General features: G+C 38.6%; 1 long non-coding RNA gene across 2 annotated transcripts; it reads right to left on the bottom strand.

Moving 5' to 3' along the window:
- Nucleotides 1–705: 705 nt before the first annotated feature.
- On the bottom strand, nucleotides 706–14,848 carry LOC135215556 (uncharacterized). Of its 2 annotated transcripts, none has more exons than XR_010314725.1 (3): nucleotides 14,543–14,848; nucleotides 3,219–3,426; nucleotides 706–911 (listed from the first exon to the last, which is right to left on the bottom strand). It is a non-coding gene; the product is annotated as an uncharacterized LOC135215556 (long non-coding RNA). The 2 variants fall into 2 exon arrangements; XR_010314724.1 differs by lacking the exon at nucleotides 14,543–14,848 and adding an exon at nucleotides 8,920–9,047.
- Nucleotides 14,849–16,281: the final 1,433 nt, after the last annotated feature.

Genomic DNA, 16,281 nt, shown 5'->3' with positions numbered 1-16,281 from the left:
AGATCAAATACTAAAAACAAAAATTTTTCTTACTCAGTACACAGAAACAATGACGTCAAACGAAACAAAAAACCAAGTAGACAAAAATAGCAATCTACATACAATACTATTAGCAGAAATCTACTCCAATTCAAAGTTCCTCCTCCAGGCACTACAATTCATAGTCCCTAATCCAGGCAGGAGAGCACCTTTTTCCCCTGGGATATCTCCTGTTAGTATCATCATCCCTCTCTTCACTCACCTCTTTCTCACTAGACACTCTTAAGGAACGCGGCAGCTCAATCTCACGCAAGTCTAACACATGATGTGGCATACCAACCACTGGCATAATTTTTAGAATTATTCCAATTACGATCCTCTTCTTCCATTGAGTCATGCAGCACACATGGGGAGGCTTGACCCACACTTACTCCACCTGAACAGGAGAAATGTCCTCATTAACAGGAACTGGCACTTTTGCCAGGTGTCTCCACTCATGTTGCCAACAGCCCTTTGAGGAACACTAATATTCTATTCTAACCCTTACCTGGGTGTGTGCCTCAGTGGCGTGGTTGGTATGGTGTTGGCGTCCCACCTCGGTGGTCACGGGTTCGATTCTCGGCCATTCCATTGAGGAGCGAGAAATGTGTACTTCTGGTGATAGAAGTTCACTCTCGACGTGGTTCGGAAGTTACGTAAAGCCGTTGGTCCCGCTGCTGAATAACCACTGGTTCCATGCAATGTAAAAGCAACAAACAAACAAACTTTCCTGGGTGTCATGTTATTCCAGAATGCAGCTTCAATCGGACTTACGTCTCCCCTCTAAAAGATAGTTTTGGTTGTTGCGCCTCTCTACAATACCGTTCCCTCTTGCTCAATAGGTGGCATGAAAACATCTGAATATTCCATCCATCCAACATTATCTTTAGGACCTGCAATCAGAACACTGTATACTGTTATCCATAAGAATCTCATCTAATGACCCTGTTCTAGAAAAATCATATTCAATATATCTGCTACTTCCTCTCTCTTCAGACCTCTTCACACTGCAAATCTGCAAGGACCACAATCAAATACTGACAAATATTTTAATCAATTTGTATTTTTCATACCTAGCTAACCTTCAGTCTCAACAATAGAATAGCAACCTTCTGCCAGCTGGAAACCAGTTAAAAACAAAGATTGTAAACCAAGGTATCTATTATGTGTGACATCTATGGCAAGTCTCTTCCAATCTCTGTCCACACTCACACTACCAGCCTATACTCTGTTTTTTTTTCCATTGTCCATCCACCTGTGGTGGTCGCGCATGGTAACACTGCGTCCCAGGCTTTAAAAGATACGCTGTGTAACTTTTAGGTAAATAAAAAGACATCTTGGTGTACATTTGTAACTGAAAAGTGTTTTAATAATTTACTGGATGCGAATTACACCGTTATTATTCGAAATATGGTGTTATTTAAAGCCTGGGACGCAATGTTACCAAGCGCAAACACCACTTGCGGATGGACAGATGGAAAAATAAAACAAGAGTATAGTGTACCACTGGAGCAGGACCAACCGACTGACTTGCAAACAACTTTTCACATGTTTCACCCATTGTTTATCAATTTTGGAGTCTAGTTTCTGTGCTAAAAATGTAGTCTTATTACACCCAAAGATGCCTGTTGTGCTCCTCACAAATCAATTTTGTTCGTGCAACACATCTCATTGCTCACCTAATTCTTAGATTCATTCAAGCCTTTCTAGAGGAATACACAGAAAAATGCTATAGATGTATACCATTAAAGCAAATGCTAACAAATGGCAACCCTCAGCCTAAGTGTTTCAACAGAGAAATTAAACTTATTATAAGAGAAAGAGACAGATTGCACAAATCAATGAACCCATACCCAACGCCAGAAGAAGCAAGTAAGCATAAATAACTGTAGAATGGGGGATAAATTAGTAAGAAATGCAAAGATAAATGAGGATAAGAGAGTGACATCAGTGTAAGGAAAATATTTACAGAAGGCTAAATTAAAAACAAAATAGACAAATTAAAAAAGTTCAAATCTTCTGGCCCAGATGGGATACATCCAAGAGAAATTAAAGAGCTGAAAGAGGAGATATTTCTTCACCTATATAAACTCTAAAGAAAAAGTGCTGAACAACGAAAGGGACCAAAAGGATGGAAACCAGGTAATGTGTAACGTGGACCCAGTTTACAAAAAAGGTCCAAGAGAAGAGCCAGGAAATTATAGACCAATCTGTCTAACGTTGGTCATTTGAAAGATTTTCTGAGTCCATGCCTAATTGCAGATCAAATTGTGGATCACACTGATAGAAACACTTGTTAAACAGCCAACACGGTTTCAGACAAAACAGACCCTGCCTATTTAAACTCTTGGTTTTATTTATTTTTATTTTTATATAACATGCTTGGTGTTTACGACAGTAGTAGAGCAACAGATATACTACTTAGATTTCTGACCGTGACGTGAGGGAACACAGACCCATATTTTTGAAGGTAAAAAAAAAAATTATTTTTTCTCCTGAAATCATGAAATAAAAGATAATAAAATAAACAAATAACATTTAACAAAATGCATTTAACTAAAACAAGACAAAAATCATACTATATACATAAGACACCTCAGAAGTGCATGTTGAGGGCAATCAGTGGTTGGCCTGCCTCTTGGTGGCACCCATGGTGGTTACCAGGACATAAGTAAGGTGAACCTGCCACCCCACCCAAGAAGGCCGGAGGCTAGATCAGAAAGACAATGACATTTGGTAGACATATGAATAGGTAAAGTTGAACAAACACCCGCGTCCCCCTCCAGCCTCCCCCCCCCAAAAAAAAAAAAAATCCTGTTTTAATCTTATCTCGCAAAGTATCACCTTCAACTTAAAAAAAAAAAGAAAAAAAAAAGTTACTGTTCGTCTCTGGTCCGAACACCCCTATTTGAATTTTAATTATATCTTTAGAATCATAAAAAAAAAATCAAAATTCACGCAATGGTGTTAACGATCTGTGTTGCCCGTACCGCACCACTTTTTTTTTTTTTTTTTTTTTTTTAACAATGCTGTGGCACCCACTTCGAAATGACGCACTTCATTTCACTCGATAACGTCAATATAACTAAATGTTGTAATGTAACTTAACTCAAAACAATTACGCCTTATTCACCGACGTGAGCCACTATATGAGAACCGTGAAAAATTACAACATACATACGAAAAATCAATTTTCTTACCTGATAAAAACTGATGCCGTGATGGCAGAAACCTGTTGCTTGTGTGTTATAATAACTGTTGTTCCAGTACTGAGATGGGTGCTCCGTGCTCAGCCACTGTTCCGGACGTTGGTGGTCTGTATTCACCCACCTCACCTTAAGTTTTATCCTTTGCCGACATCTTAACCGACACTCACACTGCATCTTAACCGACACTCACACTGATGACCTGCAAAATGTGCCTTAATATAAAGTAACTCATCTAAACCAACTTGACCAAACAAACCCTTAACCTAACCTCCAAAAACAACGTAAAAGACATTTGACACAACATAGTACATGACTTACATATTCAGGGTAGGCCCATATGCAGTCCTAAAATAACAAGGTAATTTTAGGACATCGCGTGTTAAGCATATAGAAAGTTTGAGAAACTGCCTGTAGTATCCGAAGTGCGTTGGATAGCATATGCAGGGCTATGTCGGTTTAGGCCCAGGCTTATCTCGTCCATGAAAAAAATAACTAAATTCTATCTAATTTATTACATACCTTTTAAAAGTTGTTTATTCTTTTTTACCCGAGGTTGGGAAGTGGGGAAAAGGAAAAACACCTTCACCCCCAAAACATCCCCCTCAGTCATGCAACCATGTGTCTTCCTCTTCCAAAACAAAGGCTACAGTACCAGACCCCCCCCAGAAAATGAATGTTCATAGGACATCAGACGAACGTACTTTACAAGCTTGCGAACTTTAAGCCCCAAACTTAAAAAGTGCTTGAGATACACCTAAAAAGTACCCGTTTTCGTGTACACTTTTAGGTTTGTGCAAGCCTTAAATATGCTTGAAATAAACCTTAATAAAAGCCTCGAAAGAGCTTTAAAAAACCATGGTATAAACCTTCAAAAAGCCCATATAAAACCTTAAATAGGCTTTATAAATGCCTCATAATTACCTTTTAACTGCTTTCAACATACATTGTACAATCCTGTACAGAACCTTAAATAGGCTTTATAAATGCCTCATAATTACCTTTTAACTGCTTTATACAAACGTTGTAAGGATATTAAACAATCCTTAGAGGCCCTGAAAATGTGTTTACAAGGTTTACATGAACCTTGTAATAGCTTTGAATAATAATTTTCAAGACCATAAAATGAAAGTTCATATACCTTACAATAAATAACTCAGGAGAATGAAAGTTTTAATCTTGCTTATCATTTATTTTGCACTGACATGTTCCAGTGAGGACTAACACTGTACAAGTAAATAGTCAAATAACGTGGCCTCTGTTTTGTATATAAATAACCTACAAATGCACACGATTGATTCTTAACTCAGTAACAACAACCTCATTCCATAAAAAAGTATATATATAAAGTATGTATGTACATACATACATACATACACACATGAGACTTGTGCTAATGTACAGCTATTTTTTATAAAACACACATACACATAAAATAGTCTGTACCATACTGAAGACTGCAACCACTTTGAATGATAAAAACGAAAGATGAAAGATTCAAATATATCACATCCCACCAAGCGCATGAACCATTTGTTTTGGTTTTATTTCTATATTTCTTCTGGTAACAGATATATGCATGTACAAACACTGAAAATATACATGAAATAAACCTTACAAATATGCTAATATGTAGATACATACATACATACATACATACATACATATATATATATATATATATATATATATATATATATACACACACACATATATATATATATATATATATATATATATATATATATATATATATATATATATATAGTATATATATATATATATATATATATAATATATATATATAACTGAATCACGAAAGTTAGGAACGTGATAAATCCATAAATAAAGATATATGCCACGAAGGAAAAATAAACGAAGGAGGAACTGCAAGACCTTTCGACATTAAACGTCCTTTACTGCTCAGTAAAGGACGTTTAACGTCGAAAGGTCTCGCAGATCCTCCTTCATTTATTTTTCCTTCGTGGCATATATCTTTATTTATATATATAAACATAATTTGGGCGCACACACTTCCATCTCCCTTCCTCTGTGGAGTCATTGATTTCTTCCTCATAATTTTCACTGAAGCGGTAATAGCTGCCAAAAACTGACTGTGGTACAGTTCCACCTTTTCAACCAGATACCATGACACAATTCAGCCATGCCTCAACCTCCACAAACAATTCAAGTCGCATCCTGAAAAAGAGTGATATATATGTAGTTTTCCCTCTCACATTAGGTATTGTATGTATTACTGTAGCCTACAGTGTTTTTTAACTGATTTTGCAAATTTTTAATCAAGTTAATTGCACCTTATTAGTAACAACTAATTAACAAAAATAATATACATGAATATACCAGTACAATCTAGGGTAGGGCTATGAAGTTCACAAGACATAATAATTAACTGTTCTGGTAACTCACTACTCAGTCCATTATACTGTAATAAGATAATGAACTTGCAGACCCTGAGAAAAATATGAAGCTATACCTCATTCATTTTATCCTGAACCGTGCAAAAGGGAATAGCCCAGGTGAGTTTGTAAGCCAAACGCTGATTTGCTGCTACCGTCCAATTACAGGTCTGAATTATTTTTTTTTTTTTTTCATTGGTTTTACAAAAACAGTGCTTTATCATATTTCATAAAAATGTAAGGGTGATATTATCACAGCATTGAAACCTACAATGAGTTTTAAAAAAAATTATTTGGGACTAGGACCAATCCCCTTCTCAATATTTACCATGAATATCTGTTCCTCAAACACTAATTGCACTAACATCACCCATTACTTTTCTTTCAATGCTAGAGGTCCTCCAACAAGGAAAGGGTAACTCTAGGGAATACTTCACGCCTTATTTTCTGTTTTCCATAAAAAAAAAACTTTGGGGTAATTCTTACTTTTAGAGCCACATGAGCTTATAAAATAGTAGATGTCTAGAATTAAGGAGAATAGTGGGGTTAAGAATGCGGGATCCACTGACCATTAATGTAAATAAATACAACCTAACCTAATATTACTTAATCTAATCAACATAGACCATGTTATCATTAAAATGCTGATTATTGTAAAGATTTCGAAGGTTAAGTTAAATAAGCCAAATACTACAGACCATAGTTCTACATGAAGAAATTTAAGAGGATTCCACATTCTTTACCCTTAACGTTTAGGTATTCTCCTTAACTCAGTGGTGCAAATTAAAGATTTTGAGGTGTCTTCTGGAAATTCACAATTTCAGAATTATGTCATTTAAAAAGACAGCTTTCTGATGTTATTTTACATATTGTTTAAAGAAATTCAAGTGGGGGCAGACCTCCAGCACCTCAATTTTCAATTGGAAGTTGAAAATTGTCCTCCAGTACCAAAGCTTCCAATTTCTGGCACTGTCTTAACTTTAGGAGTCTACTTTTTTATAAGCTTGCACAGCCATTAACTAGCTAGAGTAAGAATCACCAAGTTACCGACCTTTTATTTGTTTATCTATGCATAAAAAAAAAAAAAAAAAAAAAAAAAAAAAAAAAAAAAAATGAAAAAAAAACCTTGGTCAGCAAAATAGGAAGTAACCCTTTATTCTATAACCACCCAAAAAGCTTGAGGGCCTTATGGGAATCGGAGGTTTTGGGTGCACTAGCCTAACCTAACCTCTGCGTCAATCAAGCATTACCTAGATGGGGGGTTTGCCCCCATACCCCCTTTAAAGGTGGGGGCTTCTCCCTCACATCCCTTGACTTAGCTAATTACTTAGCCGGGGACGGCCGTAGGACGCCATAAATTAGGTACCTAGGTACTAGTACTAGTCCTATAGTATAGGTTTACTTAATTTTTGGCTGAGACCTTGTCACCTATATTCTCGCCAATTTTAGTCCAGCCTAAAGGTTTGCTCACATTAAAATCCTTCCAACAAAAGCAACTCTTCCTAGAGTCGTTGGTATTTAAATTCCTCAAAGAAAGTGCAGAATTATTCCCTATGTAGACTAACGTTACTTTTCTCTCATATTGCTACCTATAGGGATATACTATAAAATGATAGTGAAAGATAATGGCATAAGCTGCTATCACTTACCTATGGGCCATGGCTTTCTCAAGTCGTCGTAGGGGTTTCTATATCAGCTGTCATGCACTTGCATGTAAATTTAATTCAGCCACTTTGTCAAACAAATTCAGTTTGTGCAGCCCGCCAATTTGTTTACGCTGCTGCAGAGACATCTGGTGGCGGCATAATTGGTGACCATTTCCCACTGTTCAAATTTCTCGATCACAGATAATTGCTGTATCATTTTGGGCTTATATAAACATATTTCAGTACTCTATATGCTGTCGTTTGCTCACCAAATGAGGACGAATGTTTAAAACAACAATTAATAAAGGAAGTCTTTTTAAGAAATGGATAAACCTTTAATTTCCCTCTAAAGGTGAAAATGAGGTTTGTCCATGTTTTTGTACATAACAATATTACGATTTTGTGTATCACTATATTTCTGCATGTGACAGGTCGAAAATCAATGAGAAAACGCATAATTTACTGTATATCGAGTTACATTATCATTGACGTCCTAAGTATGAAAAAAAACGTTTGTTTGAAGTTTGTGAAACACTCACCTAAAAAGTGCCTTCATGAGCCTGAAATGAACAGCGTATTTGAAGCTCACGAACGTTCGCTTCCGGGGGGACTACAGGTACAGAGGGAGAGGTATGTACGTGTGTGTGATTTTTTTTCTTTTTATATATTTGGCTTAAATGTTATTAAGTAGTCAATGAAAACCTATCGAAATTCCCAAGATTTTCACTAAAAACATCCAAAATTCCCAATCTGGGGACAAATTCCCCAAGTGGGATCACTGTTTAAGTGGCCTTTTCGACATATCTGGGGACAAGTTTGAGCATGAATGACCCGCCTTAAACCGTGGCCTCGCTTATTTAAACCATATGATTTAAACCCCCTCCCAATCTCCGAGGCCACAAACACATTAGGAATATTCATATATACATAAAAGTAAAAACCCTGTAATTTTATCGCATCCGAACGCGAATCAATTATCTACGAAAACTGCCAGAACATCACGATACACCAGAACAAAAATGTTTTAAGGCCGCAACTTACGTTCAGTTATGCGTGCGCAGTTATAACTGTGCAGGCATACTGAACGTTAGTGGCGGGCTTTACAGACCACAATCTCCTCTGCAGAGCTCGAACAGACTTCACAGGATCCTGCAGTTGCAAACTTTTCCCCTGAGCAAAATCTTACTTCAAGTTTATGCTACTCGTTTATAAACAATACTCTCTACAATTTCTTTCACGAACACCATTATTTTCGTTTAAAGCCCATTCAGTTCTTGATGTTGTACGTACTTTTTTTTTCAAAAAATTTCTATGAAGATGCTTTACCAGTATACTATACCTACTTATAATTTAATAAAAACTACAGCACATGATCAAGTTCAAAATACTTCTCAGAGCAACATAAATTACTTTTGTAGTGTGATCCATCGTGCAACACAGTTTGTAATTTAAAATTAGTATTTATGGAAAAAAATTTACGTTGCCCGATTTAAAATTTGGCTAATCTAAAGAACAGTTAGCCTACCGTTCGCGTATTGCTTTGGAAATTGCAGTTGCCTATGGTATTTTGGTTGCTTATTAACAATTTAACGTTGGTTTTTACCGGTCGATTGTAATTAACGTGTAATTTACCTTAAAACGACAGTCAGTGAAACCATTCTTTACACAGGATGATCCAGGTGACAAACTGGTTAGAGAACGCCAGAACGGTCGGGTACAAAATCCTGCAGTTCCTCCTAAGATGCGTTCTCTGTGATCATCAGTCTAAAAAGAAAACAATAAATCAGAAACTACAGAAAACACCTTCTCGTGGAGTGCCATAGTCTGATCACCTTTCGCGGCTTGCACGTAACCAAGATTAACAAAAACACATTTCAATGTTTTAATGTAGTATGTACACCACCACTAGCTCCACCAGGGGTAGATTACAGTTCAGTTGACCGGACCGTGTAACACCATTTTGCCCGGTTCCGTAATCCCTCCGCCAAGGTAAGTAGTTCTCGCAGATGACCCGCAGCCTACCAAACCCGACCCCAGCCGACCAAACCCGAACCCAACCCACAGGACCGAACCCGAACATGCATCAACATGAAAGCCGATTCTCTTCGATATTTTTAATCTTGCCCAACTAGTACCTGGAAAATATGTATCGAAGAATGTAAAAACTGTAGGTCATACAGATGAGTTGGGCAAGGAAAGAAATATCGAATAATGGGGAAAAAATGTATCTCCTACAGATTATGTTGGCACGGGTAAAACTATCGTGGGCAAGAGTCAAAATATCGAATAATGAAAAAAAAAATGGAAACTCCTGCAAATTAGTTGGGCAAGCATGGGAAAAAAAAATAGAATAACGAAAGAAGGGAAAAAATGGAGCTCTTACAGTTCAGTTGGGCATGGGTGAAAATATAGAATACTGTAAATTAAATTGGAGGTCCTAAAGATTAGTTGGGCAAGATTAAAATATCGAAGAGAATCGGCTTTCATGTTGATGCATGTTCGGGTTCGGTCCTGTGGGTTGGGTTCGGGTTTGGTCGGCTGGGGTCGGGTTGGTCGGCTGGGGTCGGGTTGGTAGGCTGCGGGTCATCTGCGAGAACTACTTACCTTGGCGGAGGGATTACGGACCGGGCAAAATGGTGTTACACGGTCCGGTCAACTGAACAGTTCAGTTGACCACGGGTTTCGTCTGCTATGGAATCGGCGGAGCAATACAAACAAGATGGCGGACGCTTTGTTTTGGCGCCCGGTTTAAAAACCCCGAAACCTATAAAAACGATAATGGGGGACCCTTTTGGGAACCGGGGTTTTTGGGTGGGGGAGTACATGCGAGTAAATGAAAACGGTAAGGGGGGGAGCCATTGGGAAACCGGGGTTTTTGGGTGGGGGGAAACCCAGATGACGACAATGAACAATGTGGGTTGGGTTCGGGTTTGGTCGGCTGGGGTCGGGTTTGGTATGGCTGCGGGTCATCTGCGAGAACTACTTACCCTTGGCGGAGGGATTACGGACCGGGCAAAACTGGTGTTACACGGTCCGGTCAACTGAACTGTAATCTACCCACAAATTCCCCTTGTTCAGTCATCTCGGAAAACAAACACCGTCCCGCCAAGAAAGAAAAAAAAAATCCTCTACCCAGAAGATTTGAACGACTCGGATTTCTCTTATTAAGTTCTATATTTCTGACGACTAGCAACATCTCCAAGGTAAGGTTATCAATGTAAATGCACGTTATTCTAATTATTTTGCCAAAATTAAGCACGCCATTGTTATTTCCGCTTTGCTGAAGTCAGGCACGCTCAACACATCCGAACATTCACGTTCGCTAGAAGTCCACGTGTTCGAACGCAGTCCAATGTATTCTCGGAAATATTCATTTTGTTTAGTTATCAGTAAGGATATATGGGTGCCAGCCATATTTATGGACAAGTTATATTGGTTAGATATTTATAATTGTTAACTTACTACACAGGGGGGTCCAGGGGGCGAAGCCCCCGGCAGGTAAGGACATGCAGACTTAGTTTGGTTAGGTCGGTTCCTTTGGTTAGGTAGCAATCACTGTTAATATACTATAACTGGGGGTCCAGGGGGGCGAAGCCCCCGGCCAGGTAGGACGTGGAGACTAACCTATGGTTAGGTTGGTTTCCTTTGTTAGTAGCAATCACTTAATATACTATACTGGGGGGTCCAGGGGGGGCGAAGCCCCCCGGCCAGGTAAGGGCACGCGGCCTAAGTTTGGTTAGGTTGGTTCGTTGGTTACGATCACCGGAGCTCCTACAGTTTAGTTGGAACAGGAGCTCTACAGTTTAGTTGGAACGGGAGCTCATACAGTTTAGTTGGCCACTGTTTTTTTTTGCTTGGGTTTCGTGGTTTTTAGTGTTCATTGCCGTCGTTTGGTTAGCCTAACACAACGGGGGACGGGACCTCCTACATTTTTGTTGGTACGTGAGCTCCTACAGTTTAACTTGGGCAACGGGTTTCGTCTGACTAGGGTTTTTGTTGTTTTTCGTGTTCATTGTCGTCATCTGGGTTTCCCCCCACCCGCACCCCAAAAAAACCCCGGTTTCCCAATGGCTCCCCCTTAACCGTTTTTTCATTTACTCGCATGTATCCCCCCCCAAAAAACCCCCCCACCCAAAAACCCCGGTTCCCAAAAGGGTCCCCCATTATCGTTTTTTTTTTATTAGGTTTCGGGGTTTTAAACCTTGCGCCAAAACAAAGCGTCCGCCATCTTGTTTGTATTGCTCCGCCGATTCCATAGCAGACGAAACCCGTGGTCAACTGAACTGTAAGCGCTCCTTTACCAGTATAACAAGATGAAATGTGTAAACTTAAAACCACCCATATATACATACTATCAACATAAGCAATGACTATTCCTTTTAAACCATTCAGTATTTTCTTGATAAATGTTTTACTGCAGCAATAACCGCAAAAAATAACTCAATGTTCATTACCCAAAAATATATGCTAAAACTTGAATGGGACACGCATGCATTGTGTTGTAATTTTGCACAGCGAAATAAATCCAAGGACGCATTTAAGATTCACTCTATTAAATCACATCATCCCAGAAGGAAATTACTCATTCAATTTACCTCGGATGGCTTAAGCCTAAATGCATGAGTGTAATGCCGGATTCCCACAAATATCTTCATTTCCCGGATACAGCCACACTTGCAGTTTGGTTTCGAATTCCATTTAGAATTAAGTCGCAGATTATTCCCTGTATAGCAACTGATATCAACAGATCAAACTTACTAAATTAAATTAAGTCACGACATAGGCTAAAATTTTGAGCCAATAAAAAAAATTGCAACACAATTTCGCTGAGTAATGTTGTCGGTACTCCTGACTTGCTCGTAACCCCGGACTAACAAAACTTTCATTTTCACACGTTTTCAAGTAGTATCCAACCTATTAGGCCTACGCGAACTACGAGTTAATGTAATGACGCGTAAAACGCCGTAATATACATACGGGAACAGGCTTATTCGGACCTTGGCTCATTCGGACCTTTATCCAGGCTTATTCAGACCCTCATATGATTGGCCGATTTTTCTATGCAGTGTTACCTCCTGAACAAGAATTTTAAGTAATATTTATTCGGATGACTGTAATTAACCCCCAGGGGCTCGTACTAAACACGGCGAAATACATTTGACGCCTCAATTCCTGGTGGCTTTCGTATTCGCTGGGACGAACGATGCGGAATGCTTATATAGAAATACCCATTGATATAATATAAAATTATTAGTATGGGTCCGAATCAGCCTAGCAAATGGTCCGAATCTGATCCGAATCAGCCTGCATCCATAAATACGTGTATACCGTCAATCTCAACAGCAGGCATTCTTGTCGATCTGTCCTCAGTCATAATCTATTGTCTATTGTAAAGCAATAACATTAATCTTATTTAAGTCCCTAATCCACGGCAAGGATACCACATACTTATTTAAAAGTTATTCATTTTTTTTTCTGGAGTACCTCAGTAACGATCACATGGCAATGCCACTATTTGAACACCTGACACCAAATCTGCCAGTATGAAAGGGTATAATTACTGTACTATATTAAACAAAATGCCTTTGCTACCCAGAAACTCTTACAATGTAAATAATTACACCAAATACGCAATTTTTTTCGAAACCTTCAAAGGGCTACCTGGTATACAATCCTCGAGCATGACTGGTGATTAACTCACCTGTCCTGTAAAATCGCGCTTCCGGTTACCTGTAAAGTCACTACGAAACTAGGGCGGTGAACTTCGGTGGCAACTAGACTTTTGTTAATGAACGCCCGAGATCTTTTAAATAATATAATTAGGACAAATAAAATTAAACTGAAATATACACATGACCATAGATTGTTCAAAACCGTTTCAAATTTGACTAACCAAAAAGTGCTCTTTGAATGTTTCATGTGGATTTTGTCAGAGAGAGAGAGAGAGAGAGAGAGAGAGAGAGAGAGAGAGAGATGAGAGAGAGAGAGAGAGAGAGAGAGAGAGAGAGAGAGGGTGGGGTGCGGGGGCGGTCGGGCACACTACATAAATCCTAACGGTCCTAACCTAATCTCTGCTAGGATAGATCGAAGGATTCCGATATTTTTCCTCAAATTCCCGGCTTACGAAACAATAGGTTGACGTGACAGATGCTTCGACCTGTCACACTTGCAAAAGGTTGATGAAAAGACCAGCCGGAAAGCTATATCTGATAAAAGATACAGAACTGTACGAAAAAAAAAAAAAAAATCACGTGCACTCATGCATGTGTAAGATTTCCCACAGCCATCACTTCCCATCCATGGATCCAACCCACCGAGAAATTGGTGCTAAAGCAGATACAATATGTATATATGCCTATATGCGTCCTTTTGCGCTTTGATGACCATGTTTGACAAGTGTCACAATATTGATACAAGAACCTCAGATTACTCAGTTAAAAACTGTTCTGAGCCTGGATCAATGGCTATATAATATATATATATATATATATATATATATATATATATATATATATATATATATATATATATATATGTATAGTACCTCTCACTCTAAGCTGGCGTCTGCCATTCTGTAGGCCTAAGAGATTCCCCTGTGATCACAGTTGTTCCACTTCGTGATGATTGTTCAGCAGGTATCAAGTAAGTTTCAGAACAGACGAATTCAGTCGTTAGTTCGTGATGTTGTCTCAGCAAGTAGGTCTATGTACTTGGCCGTAGATTACCAGTGTGACCCAAATATAGAAAAGTCTAAAACTGATTTTTCAAGGGCTTTATCATCTTAGGTCTAGCTATCCGATTTCCTTCACTTGGATTCACTTTATTTCGAGATTATTTAAAACTGTACATAGTTATAGCTAATACTTTCGATTTGAGGAGTTGCAGCCATAGAGATCGAGAAAGTTGGGTCATTGCCACATGACCTAAGATCGAAAAGGTCGTCCTCGATAGTTTAGAAGGGCCAAGATGTCCACGTCAGGATTTAACCGCTTAACCACTTCAGTGACCCCTTACCGGACTTATGATCAGGTTCTGTCACGATCCCCCAAAACGTACAAGAACCTCACAGCAATACTAGGAGGATTGCTTTTCAGCTTCGAATGACTTCACAGTTTACAAAAATGCTTTTAAAAGTTACAAAAAATCCCAATTCTGCGATCACAATGGTCTTTTCTAAGATTGCCAATGGTTACTTGAACGTTCGACGTCTACGAAATCAAGAATGTTTTGGAAACGTAACTTGAATTAGTCTTACCAGTCATTTTCGTCATTTAGTAAGCGCTTGTTCATAGAATGATCCATCCTTCACCGTGTTTACAACTACACTGGGTAAAACTCATACATCCATACACTGCAACACTGGGCTTTTCAATGCCAGGGAAGAAATTGTTTTGGCCAATCAGCGGTCTCCACCACAACCAACGTTTCTATCGCCATCTTTTATCGGCTGAAAGCCTTGTTTTTTGGCAAAGGGCCTTCGTACATGACTTCCTATGGGCTTGTTAGTGGGGCCACAGACTATTACATTTGTATGACCAACATGTTTGTTCATACACTGCCATGGACTGATGATATGTTTGATCAAATGTCAGTACGTATCGGAGAGGGATAGAAGAAACATGAGCCAGAGAAAAGGTTGTATAGCCATGCGGCTAGCGCTTGCCAGCTAAGAAGTGAACAATGAAAAGAAAAAGAAACGATTCTGGATGAAAGAATGGTAAAAGAAGAGAGTTGAACCATTTCATCAATGCCTGTTAAGTGAGCACCGAATTTTTCACTTTGGAGCACCTTTCTAATCTCCTGTAGCTAGTACGAAGAGAGTTCATTTTCTTGGGTATCATATCCTCTGTGGCATTGGGGGTATGTTCTTTCAATTTATCAAGCAATTTAGGGAACACTTTGCCTTTAGGTTTCTATTTTTATTTTCCTAAATTTTTATCTTTTACAGACAAGGAAATGATTGATATATAAGTTCAATGAACTCTAACCAAAATTCTTGATGCTCATGTGTTCACCAATGCGGTTGTTGACCAAATGAGCATCTATGATCAAACATCACTACACAGTTGTCAAACATGCTGGTCAAACATCATGTTGGAAGAACCAGCTTCAAACAGCTTGTTCAATCCTTCAAACACGCCATTACATTCTCAAATTGGATTGTCAAACGCCAATTTGATCATACACGTGTGACAGTCTGTACTGTCCCTTAGATGACAACCAGTTTTCAAGAGATATTTCTGCAAGAATCATTATTACACTCTTTACTAAGTAAAAAGAATTAATAGGTAAATGCATGACTACAGATAGGGAAAATGAGACGTCAAAATGTGAGGAAACACAAGCAAACACTGTCTAGGCCAACGATTTTCAGTTACCCTATATAGCAACATGCGCGGTGAAGAGATTATTGCATGGTCAAAGTGGACTGCATGTTTAATGGTGTTATTTGGTCAAAAACCACTAGAAGCCTTCCATAAAAACTTCACCACGCTCCTTTGCGGTTTCTAACTTATATGAGATAACATCTGTGAACCCATTCCACTATTAGCAAGGATGATTATCAGTACTAACCATCAGTACTACAATTAGGTACAGTCAGTTGCTGAACAGTTTTATACAGGTGGGCTGGGACCATAGGCCCGCCCACACTGGAAACATTGTTTGGAAACAAATCTTGCAAACGGTTTGGAAACTGTTTTGGGAACAAAGATTACAAAGTGTTTGCAAACACTTTTTAACGTATATTTGTTTCCCATCCAGAATGGGAAACATTTAGTGCTTCTGTGTGTATATGTATATATACACACATGTATAATGTATGTATTATATGTTTAAATATATGTATGTGCATACGTGTATATTATGCATACTAAGAAATCACAAAAGTAAGCACCGCGATTTTGCTTATTAGCTGAAGTCACTAGGAAATTTAAACATGAAAAGACAGAGGGCCAAGTATTTTCGTGTACCTGACACAACTTTGTGCCCCGA

The sequence above is a fragment of the Macrobrachium nipponense genome, chromosome 5, assembly GCF_015104395.2.
Source record: "Macrobrachium nipponense isolate FS-2020 chromosome 5, ASM1510439v2, whole genome shotgun sequence".
Taxonomy (NCBI): Eukaryota; Metazoa; Arthropoda; class Malacostraca; order Decapoda; family Palaemonidae; genus Macrobrachium; species Macrobrachium nipponense.
This window is presented reverse-complemented; position numbering and strand designations above follow the sequence as displayed.